Raw genomic sequence first — 12,903 nt, forward strand, 5'->3', positions numbered from 1 at the left:
GGAAACGGATTCATTTTTAAAAACCGAAGGGGAAGTAGGAGGTAGAAACAAATCCGGATCTACACGGTTACAAAATTACTACTTTTTGTTTTATTTGAAATTTTTTTTGGCCTTCGTAGATCAGCCATATTGAATCAAACTTCTTTTAAAAAATAAAAAAATAGGAATGTGAACATGATTTTAATGTAAAGTTTCACGAGAAAAACGAAGACAAAAGTCATTTTTTGATAAATGCCTACGTTTACCAGTTATCAAATTGATGTCCCCCACTCAGCGTGGAGGACGTCATCGCCACAATGTTGCGTAGCCTCAAGATGTTTGATACCATTGCAGGGTTCGTGGCGAGGGTTCTTTAGGAGAAGGATCGGGGGCTCTTGGATGAGGGACAGCCCTCAGCGGAGCAGCCGTTTGCACGTGCTTGCAAGAGTAGGCGGTAGCGATGAGGCACGGAGAGTCTCGCACCCCCGAGCGAAAAAGACCGAGTCCCAGCGGAGATGCTCCATTCGGGGTGTCCCCGTAATAGGCATTGGCATATAGACCGAGACCCGGCTCCGGGAATGGGGACCCATGGACGGCATAGTGGATCCTATTCTGGGGGTTTGAGGTGGACGCAAGGTGAGATCTTACCGGCGGGCCAAGACGTGAAGGCCTGTAAGAGTAAAGGACACTCCCCTGGGCTGTGTAATTTTAACTGCAGGATCCGGTCCGGTGGAGAAGAAAAAAATTACCTTCAGAATTACATGTAATAACACATTTTTACGGTTCATGTTGCAATTAATGGACCGAACAGTAATAATAACAGACTTCACGAAAAAAAAACTAATAATAATAATCATATACAATAACTAACAATTTGCAACACTATTATAAATTAAATGGCTAGGTCAACCAGTATTATTTACTTTAATTATCATAATATTTAATTGTAAAATTTAGTTAAATGTTTTTCGTCTTAGATTATTTACTTAATACAATCAATTTTGAAAAAATGTAAACAATTCAAAATATGTTGAGGTTTTAAAAATGTATTACAAATTTAGAATAGTAAATCAGCTGTTACTTTACAGTCATGGGATTTGTATTACGTCACATATTGTCAAATACGTTAACATCACTCTGTATATAAATACAGGGCTTTGCTTCAGTTTTGTATAAAATCTTAAGGTAAAGTGATAGAAAAATACTACCTTAACGTTTTGCAGATAAATCTTTGAATATGTACGTATTCTTAAATATTCATATTAAAAATTATGAAAAAATTTTTTAGAAAATGAATTTTATTGCATGAAATTGTACAAATGTTGCCATCTTAGGATACATACATTTAAGTTTATTTTTTAAAGATGACATCTTCCAGGTGACCTCCTCTTCTACGTAAACACTCACGACGTCTCTTCGTTAAATTGTTCATGGTTTGACGTAACATCTCAACTGGAATTTCCGCAATTGCTTCTCGGATCTTTGTCTTCAGTTCTTCCGTTGTTGCAAGTCTACTGTGGAACACTTTGCTTTTAAGGTGACCCCACAAAAAGTAATCGCAAGCTGAGAGATCAGGCGATCTGGGAGGCCATCTAATGTCACCATTTCGTGAAATGACACGTTATCCAAACAATCGGCGTACAGCTGCCGTCGATATTCGTGCAGTATGTGACGTTGCTCCGTCTTGTTGAAATCAGGCTGTGTTAAGAATTGGTGGAAATCTCTTTTGTTGTTCCACAACAAAGGTTTCAAGCATGGCTACGTAACGAGCCGACGTCACTGTAATCGCAAGACCGTTGTCATCCTCAAAAAAATAAGGGCCTATAACACCGTAAGATGACATAGCACACCACACGCGGTCACTTTCTGGCTGTGCAACGGACGCTGGTGTAGCTGCGTAGGATTTTATTGTGCTCACTATCTGAAATTTTGCTTGTTAACAAATTCACTGAGGTGGAAATGCGCTTCGTCTGACATCCACAGTTCGTGAACAAACTCTTCGTTATCATTTATCTTCTGAAGCATTACATTACAGAATTGTACTCGCACAACTGCATCGTTCGGTTTCACTTCCTGGACGATCTGCAACTTGTACGGATGGTATTGCAAGTACTTCACTAACATTCTTCGAACACTTGACTATGCAATTGTAAAGATGCTGAGAGACGACGGATTGACCGATGTGGACTTCGTGTGACAGCATCTTGTAAAGCTTGAACATTCTGTGGTGTACGGACGATTCGCTCACGGCCTGGAGGTTTCGTTTTCATTGCCGAACCGGTTTCCTCAAAATTAGATATCCATGTTTTAATTGCATGTGCTGATGGAACACGGTCGTGCCGTCCCAGATTAAAATGACGGCGAAATTCTCTACGCGCTCCCTCCACACTGTCATTGTTTTTGTAAAACGCTTTGATAGCAAATGCACGTTGCGCACCACTCCAAGGATCCATGACAACTAAATGGCAGGTTAGGTTAGAGAGGCTGGCGACACTTATCAAGTGGTACCAATCGCCCACGGCTACCAACACAACTTTCATAATTTCCCGTTTCTTTGAATCACCTGTATATATATATATATATATATATATATATAATAGGAGCGCGCGCGCGCACACACAGACACACACACACACACACACACACACACTCACAGACTTAGTGAATACGAACAACTGTCATTCGTTAACCTAAGAAATATTTAAAAAAATAATATTTTCTTGTAAATCCTTAACATCTCGAGAATAATTTATTTAATCAATTGATAAAATATTTATTATGTTAAAATTTCAGCTATTCTCTAAATTTAATTCCCCAAAAACATTTAGTTGTCTTTTACAGATCGCGATTTAATCTACGACTGAAGATAATGCAAGAGAAAAAGTAACTTAAAATAATAACCTTACGCTCTCTTTTTAAATATTATTGTGTATCCAATAATTAGATTATTTAGATAATAATACACCTTAAAACTTTTATGAAGTTTAATGAATTCCATGGTTTAAAAAAAAAACAAAAAAATACATTGAAATTGGCCATCACAATAGTAATCTCAAAAAAAAAAAAAAAAAAATAAGACGAGATAAAAATTCACCATTTGAATTTGGATTTTCTAAACTATCATCAACACGAAAATCATTTTCTACACACTTCTTTTTAATTGCAACCATCTTCCTAATCTTTGATATCGAAATCTCAATAATTATACCCATATTTTCCACAAAAATAATAAATATAGACGAATGATTAATTTCTTCAACAATTACAATTACGATCCTAATTTTAGGTCTTAACACGAATGGAAAATAGGAATACTAGAATGAGGAAATTAAGGTGAATAGTTAAATATAACATTTACTTTGCAAATAAAAATTATTGAAAAATCAATAGTCTTTCTATACGAGGTTGTGTAACGCGACCAAGTTAACATTGCATGCAAAAAAAAAAACATGAATTAAAGACTTATGAATCGTCGAGACTCAATAGTTATATAAACGGATCGTAAGCACATTTACTGATGGATTGCAAGCGTTTATTACAGCTGTTCATGTATTATATATAAGGAACTTTTTATTTCTGATAATTATGTTTAAAAAAAATTATTATCATTATTATTATTATTAAACTATACATCATATATTTAATTTGCGAATGGCTGTGGATAAAACGCAAAGTAGAGAGAAAGAAATAATTCTTGAAAAAAATTGTTGATTATGAGCTTGTTGGATACAGTTCCATGACAGGAGTTATGGAAGGCTGTGGAAGAAATTGAAGTCTCAGCCACGTTGACCAAAAAAGAAGAAATTGGAAGGACCTGTCCTTCCAATATTAAAGCGACTATTCCAGGATGCCTTAGTATGTGGCCTATAAGTCTGTCTCTTCTTTTAACTATATTTTTCCAAATGCTTCTTTCTTCATCTATTTGCCGCAATACCTCTTCATTTGCCACTTCATCCACCCATCTGATTTTTAACATTCTCCGATAGCAGCACATTTCAAAAGCTTCTAATCTTTTCTTCTCAGATACTCCGATCGTCCAAGTTTCACTTCCATATAAAGCGACACTCCAAACATACACTTTCAGAAATCTTTTCCTGACATTTAAATTAATTTTTGATGTAAACAAATTATATTTCTTACTGAAGGCTCGTTTAGCTTGTGCTATTCGGCATTTTATATCGCTCCTGCTTCGTCCATCTTTAGTAATTTTACTTCCCAAATAACAAAATTCTTCTACCTCCATAATCTTTTCTCCTCCTATTTTCACATTCAGTGGTCCATCTTTGTTATTTCTACTACATTTCATTACTTTTGTTTTGTTCTTGTTTATTTTCATTCGATAGTTCTTGCGTAGGATTTTAATTTTCAGTTATCTATAATTTATTCTAATAATCCTTATATTTTATCTCATTGTTTTTTCGTATTTATTTTGTAAGAGTTGAAATCTTAAGACAGTTCACAAATACTCATAGCGAAGGTAGAAGTATTATTGGAAACGTTATTAAATGCTTTAATGAAGAGAAAAGAATAAGATAAAAGAATAGATTATTTCATTCATTCGATCGCAATTTGTTAGTTCACATTTATTCCTCACACGAAGTTAAGCTGTTAGCGCTGTAAATTGGGGTTCGCAGCGCTGTGCCAGTCGGTTCAAAACGCAATGCTAATATGGCCGTGCAGTACCCATCGGGGTACATACAAATAAACACAAATATTCTGATTTATAAGGCTTAAAGACCTTTTTGAGAATGATTTATTGAATTTAAAGATCTTTTTTTCCAATTTATGACAAAGTAAAAATTTAAGATATTATTCCAGTTGCGGTAATTTAATGTTAAATCCAGTAATAAATTGCGATTTAAATGTCATAGAAAAAAAATGTCAATGTCATTTCTTTTCATGTATGTGATATATTTTAAATACAAAAAAAAAAATGCTTTTGTATATCCGTTTGCGTATTTTATCCTTAAATATGAGTGCGTTTACGTACGGTATAAAAGATTTTATTTGAATTATCACTATAAAACACCAGTAAATGTTATAATATTTTATGAGAATTTTTATAGAATAAAATTTTTAAATTTGTCAATTTTTTTACGGCTTAAAATTACAATTATTATAGTTCATTATTTGTTAAAACCGTTACAAGTGTCGTTTAATATTATTTATTTAAATTACGTAGAAATTTTATTTGAATTTATCGAACGACAAATCTCTAATATATTATGCTATGTTTACTTTTCTAAGATGTTATTTTATTTATAATAAAATAAATATATATACGCTGCAGATTTAGTATTGTAATATGTTTTGTCATAAAACTTATTTTATACATAACAATATGTATTTATGAACACCACCCACAGCATTATAAATAAATGATTGGTTGCTTTATTACAAGTAATTTTGTTCTGGACATATAAACATATATTTGTGTTCTCACATAAAAGGTTTTACCTTCCATATAAGATTAACTGACCTTGAAGAATACATTTATTTTAATATTTATGTATCTATTTGTAAATATTATAAATTAATACGTCTAAGAAAAACAAATCTCGCGAGTGATCTGAATAAAATAAATATATAATTAATTTTAAAATAGTCACCGCTTTTTGTAGTTAATAACTTGTAAAGTCAGCCGTTATACGATAAGAATTGCCAGCGAATTTTTTCGTTTAGATAGTTTTGGAAATATTTAATTATAATAATGCTGTTTGATGAAAAATTGTATGAATTAATTAGTCGCAACTTTTCCAGGAAGCTGATAGAAACGTAGCTGTTGTAATTAAATTAAGGCATTAAATATTAAGGCATTAAAAATTAACTGTGAACGACTGTTAGTTCAGTAGTCGAGTATTAGCAACTTCAGTAGTCGAGTATTTAGCAACACAATAAAACTGGTTCTATTAAAATATATATTTTCATTTTTTATTTTCTATATCATGGTGGGAGCGGAGTGGTGAAAATGAATTTTCTTTACTTTTTGAGGTACGAAGAATACGAAAATACAATTTCCTTAAATTCGGGTTTCCATATATAACCCGCCGGGTTAGTCTAGCGGTTAAACTCGTCATCAAAAAATCAGCTGTATTTTTAAGTCGAGAGTACTAAGGTTCGAGCCCTTGTAAAGGCAGCCGCTTTTATATAGATTTGAGTGCTAGACTCGGGCTACCGGTGTTCTTCGGTGGTGGGGTTTCAATTAACTACACGTCTCAGAAATGGTCGGCCTGAGTCTGTTCAAGACTACTCATTTACAATTTCACGCCAGATTGCGCACAGATACCTAGGCATCTCTGACTATTACTCTTGACATGTCATTGTGCTGTTACTCTGTAATCTGGTATTCGCAAATAAATAAGGAAACCTTTTATTTATAAGACATTAAGAAAACCTTATTTATAGGTCATTGTATCTATTGAGCTTTGACGATGGTTTTAGGTCTATGTTTACCCATGTAACTTTTACTTGTAAGGAATAATGAGCGGTAAAGTTTAAACACAAACCTTGTACTTTAACTTATATCAATCTTTATGAAAAAAAGATTAAAGGAAAAGGAATTTCTTTTTTTTCGGAAGTTCCTTTTATTTAAATTTGTGCCATATAATATATGGCACATATATATATATATATATATATATATATATATGTGTGTGTGTGTGTGTGTGTGTATTGTTCTGAATTACGTATGATCAATATAACTACTTTTAACAAAAATTAATGAAATTTAGAAAAAACTGAATTCTATTTTTTTATTTCGTTTATTAAAATCGTGTGAACTGTTTTCTAGATATCAACTGATAAACAAAAGTTTTATCGTGCGACAATTTTTACTTCCTTGTAAGTATTGTAATCGCGAAAAATTTCGGTTTTCAGATTTCAACGGAAATATCCATTTTGTCCATCCCTGAATCCAATTTGACTAGTTTCGGCGTGATGTCTATATGTACGTATGTGCGTTTGTATCTCGCATAACTCAAAAACGATTAGCCGTAGAATGTTGAAAGGACTGTTATAACGTCTAGTTGTGCACCCTCCCCTTTTATTGCAATCGATTGGATCAAAAGTGTCCAAGAAAGCCCAAACTCCAAAAAAATTTGGATTTTGGAATTTTTCTTAAGCTTTCATTGAGAGGTTTTCAACGATATATCGTAAGCGGTATTTATTTTCATTGGTTCCAGAGTTATAGCCAAATGAAATTTTAATTAATAAAATAGTTCGATCTTATAAGGGGAAGGCACATCGGTTCGAATCAGACTTCATCTCCTTTTTTTCTTTTAACTTTTGTTTTTTAATTTAAATATATTGATGTATTTATAATTATTAACTTCTGATTGTAAAAAAGTTTGCAATAAATAATAATTCAATAACAAAAATAAAAAAATCAGATTGAAATAATATTTTATGTACTTTTAAAAATGTGTATATATAATTTAATAGGCTTATAAGGAAGTCATGTGGTGTCTACATCAGATTTTTTAGTTGAGCCATTGAAATAATGTTTCGTAATTAACGCTGTCTGTGCACTGTGTACAGGACTAAAGTTATGCTAATAAATAATTGTCCATTATTTTCATGTAATTTTGCATTAAATGCACAATTAAAGGAAAAGGGTTTTTGAATTGGTAACTTTTTCAATCTTTCTCATTAATTTGTTGGGCATAAATATATTTTTTCCAACGGTTTTACGGGGTTGTGATTAATAATAAAAATGAGTTTAATTAGACCCAGCAATTTTCATTATTAAAATCAATATCTGTTATTTATTGATTTGAAATATTTATCTATGGGACCTACCTCTAGGTGAAAAATAGATTTTTGACATTTGTTACCTCAAGATTATTAATGAAATTAAACTCGCTTACCTCTTGATATAACTTTTCGATCTTTTCGTTTAAGGTTACGTAAAGAAAAAAAAACAAAAAAAAAATGAAAAACTGCCCTTACTTATTGTGAACGCCAATAAGTGGAAGTATTTATCAGGATTTTTAGAAACAAATCGCGATCTTGATAGCTCTGGCGTCACATAAATTGTATGAGATACAACTTGAGCAGTGTTTTACTGGTGCCGCTGTCAATTTTATGCTGTTGTTTGGCCTAGCTCCAGTAGTTAGTATCGTTTGAGTGTGCGCTCCTGTTTGCCGGTCAACGAAATATTCCGAGTGACTGACCGTTTGGTGTTTATAATCCGGTAGGTTTCGAATGTCACGGTACCCGCGCCACGCTTCTGAAATAATTACCGATCCCAGCAGATTATAATTTGCAATGAGAGGCAGTAATGTTTCAGCTCGTTTATCCTGTCCTGCATAGGAATCAGTAAACTTTCTTTGGCTTTACGCCAGAAACTGCCGAAAACCCGTCTCTGCGATAGGACCAGAATCTGACAATATTAAAACATGACATCAAAACAAAATACTTTTTTTAAGATAAAAATTGTATATGACTCATTATCACGTCTTGTCGTGTTTTATAATTTTTATAAATACGGAAATGAAAACATTAATCTGTATATTTAAAGTTTAAAAGATAAAGAAGACAAAAAACAGTATTGAAGCTAATAGAATTTTATTCAACTTTCATAAAATTTTTTTTTGAAGTTTCAATCGGCTGTTTCTTTCCCCGTCTCGTGGTGATAATTTATTTATGATATTCTCGTTACGAGTTACTCGAAGAAAAAGTTGCGGGATAAGAATTAAAGTAAATTGAATTTAAAAACAATTTTCATTTCGGAATTTTTTTTTTTTTAATTTTGACTGAAGGTTTTCTTCATCTTTTGTTAACCATTTGAACCAATATCTGTTTGAGTTGTATATCCGCCTGGCAGCTGATGAACTGTGCCACTGTGCGAAAATCCAGTCAAATAAACACCTTATGTTTGACTGCCCTGCTCTTGATGGGGGGTGGGGCAGAGGCCGGGCCACCGTGGAAAGTAGAGGTCGGGGGTAAATTGGCCACTCACAAGCGGCGAATTAATGAGGTGAGAGCCGCATTGTCGGACCGTGTGGGAGTTCCTTGATGCGGTGGCTTTGTTCAACCGACATGAGTAGTTTACTTAAGAGAAAGTCTCCTACAGGACTGCTGTGGGAAGCTAATCTAGAAATATATGGCTGAACATCAGCTAATTAAGGCTCCAAGCGCTTTACTATGGTGGACAAGTACTTGGTGGCATTCAGCAACCTAGGCGTGGCAGCGAATTGCTGTCTAGTCGAAGTAAATTTTAATTTATGGATATCATATATATTTTTAGTAGTTGACGGGGTGGGCTTGCCATTTTAGTAAATATATGACAAGTGAGCGGTTGAGACACGTAAGCCGGTGGTGTATGGCACCGCGCTTAATCCGCTCACGCTGTTAGGTAAGCTGTAGGAGCTATTTAGGATACTGGTCGCTAAACTGTTTCGAGGCTCAGTAGCCGTTTGTGGCACGGACATTCAGTTTTATGCTTCAGGGCGACCGAATGGGGTGGTGGCGGGAGAAATTCCAAGCAAACCAACCAATTCATCTATTAAATTAGATCTAGTATAAGTAAAAACATCAAGTACTTACTTTATTCTCCATACTAAACACGATAATCCTAAGTATTAAGTATCCGAAGTAATATCCTATATTAAATTATTTTTAATAAATTAAAACTTCAATCTTGTTAAAATAGTTTTTTTTTAGTTTGTTAAAACATTGATGTTTATTAATTTTATGTTGTTAAAATTTCTTAAATTGATTTATATGATAACTATTTCCGGTTTGTCTTACATCAACAGATTTTAGTCGAAGCCTATTTTACATGAAACACTACTTTAAATCCTTCTCTACATTTCCTTTCACTCACTCATTCTACGTTTCACTTTGTCTCTTTCCTTCATCTATTTTCCCCTTCTTTCAATTATCGTTGACGCTTATTAAACCCGGAATTACTAACGTCGTGCTTCATTAGCTTTGCTTACCATCTGGAAAATTTCGTATATTAAATTTTGAAGAGAAAATATCATTATAAAATTTAAAACTAAGTAGAATTTGTTTAATATTCTGATGTAATTTTTTTTTAAATTAACTGTGATTTTTAATTTTTCATTTTACAAAGAGATGTAAGAAGGTTTACCCCGCTAACAGAGCATATTGTTTGAATTAATGTGTTCATTTAATTTTAATTTTAAAAACGGTTTGTTTTTTTAAAAATACATTTCAGAATTCTAACTTTAGTATATTTATCGCGAAAACCTTTGAACTTGTAAAAAATACTTGTTTAATTGTTATTTAATAAAATTAATTTACGTCAAACCTAGGCAAAAGAGTCTTTGATTCCAATTGTTTTCGTAATCTTCTTGATATATAATTCTGGCACCTATCTTTATAAAACGTATTTCAAATAAAAAAATAAATAAACTATTAATTTTGTCCCATAGTTTATGTGTAAGACATTTTAGTAGAATATTATTTTATAAAAATGTAAGAAGGAACTGTATTCTAATCCCAAGTTGAAAAGAAAAAATTTCCAGTGAAATATTTTCATTGATTTAAAAAAATATAAAATTAAATTGGCTCTCATAAGTGGAATGCAGTGTTAAAACTGTGTGTGCAGAACTATTGTGTAAATACAATTATATGTTTTATCCTACCCTACTAAAGGGAAATTGTATGTCACCGTCCCTCTTAGATTGGCACTGGAATGTATCCATCACTAGCGGAAAATCCCGATTCGTTACATGTCTTGCGGTGGTCAGGTGTATACTTGCTATTTACTAATTTTATTAGTAAAAGAAAGGGATTATTAGTTAATATTTAGCAGTAAAAAAAGAGTATTCTTATTCTGCGGGAGAGAGTTGTTGGCCCGCATCCGGCCGGTGCATCACGTGGCCGCTCTACGCCAATAGCAACAGCTGGATTGGCAACTAACAACCTCACACGATACACACAAGCCAACTCCATATTATCAATATGGCTAACATTAAACGTTCTATTAAATTCTATATTTACTCACTATTTGAGCCTATTATAAATATAAAACACCAAAATGTTCAGAAAAATATTTTCAACTCACTAATATTTCTTTTCCTAAAATATTTCTGTAAAATATTCTCACAAATATTAGGATACGAATACGTCGGGGGTAGACTGTCGGGCGAGCGAAGCAACCCCTTACCCGGCTGGTTTACACATAATTAGATTTATCGAATAGTTTAGAAATTATTAAAATTCAAAATTTTATAAATGTCTAAATTTTTAAATTTAAGGGAATCGATCTGAATAATCGAAAATAAAATATAATAATTTTTGTTTACTAAACAAACAACTAAAGAAAAACATTGGGAAAAATAAAGAAAAACAAACCTAAATTTTAAACTTTATATTCAATTTTGATAGGAAAAATCTCCAAAAATATCGACATGAAATGATCTATTTCTTACTTCTTTAATTTGATACAATGTGACATATGTAAAATATTTAAATTTTTTTTTTAGATTATATAAAGTTTCATTGTCACCCTAGGAATAAAGAGTTGTATGAAACGTTTAATGTATGAGACTGACCAAATTTAAACATTTAACAAAGGTTAAAATGATTCATTCGCCCAGTATAATTAATACGATTTGAATACTAGATCATGGATACCGATGTTCTTTGGTGGTTGGGTTTCAATTAACCACACACCTCAGGAACGGTCGATCTGACACTTTACAAAAATACACTTCATTTGCATTCACACATATCATCCTCATTTATCCTCAGAAGTAATACCTACGGTGGTTCCGGAAACAAGCAGAAAAAAATAAAATTAACACGTGGGTTCCAGTTTCATATTCCGCGTTTTTGACCAATTTCGACATTGTTTTTTTTTAACGACTTTTCGAAGAAAGTACGGTATTACTTTCCTGTGTGGGGGGAGGGGTTGAAATAAATTTTCTTTCGTTTTATGAAATACCATAGGAGTACCATTCACATAAATTACGGTTGCCTTATGTATAGAGCTGTAGCCCATAGATAAATATTTGAAATGAATAAATAACAGATACTGATTTTAACCGTGAAAATCGCTGTGTCTATTTAAAATAAATCCAGTTTTCTAGTTTCACAGAAATCTTCATTATTCATCATCATCCCATTACAAAACAACATATTTAGGCCCAACAAATTAATGGGAAAAAATTGAAATAAAGTAACCGATTCAAAAACCCTTTTCCTTTAATTGTGCATATAATTCAGAATTACGTGAAAATGGACAATTATTTATTACTTATGTACAACTTTAACTTTAATCATATACACAGTGCATAGATAACGTTCACTACGAAAAATGATCTCAATCGCTCAACTTAAAAATTGTCGCACGGTATGATTTTTGTTTAACAGTTGATATCTAGAAAAAAGTTCACACGATTTTAATAAACGACCACCCCTGGCTTTCCACCCTCTCTGGGATAGCCAATGAGGCATTTCATCAGGGAGAGAGAGCTCGCCCACACACACAACCATACGCCAATCATACTACAAGTACTAATCCTAATACAATAACATAACAATTATTAACAGTAATCAACATAATACAAACCAGTACTTATATAAAAATAGATGGGTGTAGAACATCATCTATACATAAAAACCAGGGACTTTCATGCAAGAACAACTAGAACATTATAATAATACAACCAGAATCAACTTAAGCTAAGTACAAGGATCGCCCACGAGAAGGACAAAGACACAAGGATCATGAAACGAATCGCAAACCATGATAAAACCCAAAACTTTGAACCTCTAGCAGTTTCTTAGAAAATTGTTGCAAAATTGGATTCGAAAATTAAAAATTGTTTTAGGATGGTCGAAAATAAATTTATTTAAATTCCTCCTGTACAAATAAAAATCTTTAATAAAATTTGTAAAAATATACATTTTTTTTGTTGAAAATGTCCATTTACATACATGTAAATGAAG

This window comes from Lycorma delicatula, chromosome 10, assembly GCF_047948215.1.
Source record: "Lycorma delicatula isolate Av1 chromosome 10, ASM4794821v1, whole genome shotgun sequence".
Taxonomy (NCBI): domain Eukaryota; kingdom Metazoa; phylum Arthropoda; class Insecta; order Hemiptera; family Fulgoridae; genus Lycorma; species Lycorma delicatula.